This window comes from Tupaia chinensis, unplaced genomic scaffold (assembly GCF_000334495.1).
Source record: "Tupaia chinensis unplaced genomic scaffold, TupChi_1.0 Scaffold000377_5, whole genome shotgun sequence".
NCBI classification, from domain to species: Eukaryota; Metazoa; Chordata; class Mammalia; order Scandentia; family Tupaiidae; genus Tupaia; species Tupaia belangeri.
Genome location: NW_006159879.1, coordinates 641,455 through 641,722, shown reverse-complemented (window position 1 = coordinate 641,722; position 268 = coordinate 641,455).

The following is a 268-nucleotide window of genomic DNA, read 5'->3' as shown; positions in this document are numbered from 1 at the left end:
TCCCGCCCCCCCGCGGCCCTGGCGGCGCCCCCCTGCCGCTGTCCTGCGAGAGGCGAGCGAGCGGCCATGGGCACGCGCAGGCCCTACACGCTGGTGGACACGACGCCCGCCAAGACCATCCTGGTGTACCGCAACGGGGACCCGTTCTACGTGGGCCGGAAGTTCGTGTTCTCCCGGCGCCGCGTGGCCACCTTCGAGACGCTGCTGGACCAGCTGACGGAGCAGGTGGACGTGCCGTTCGGCGTGCGGCGCCTCTACACACCCACGC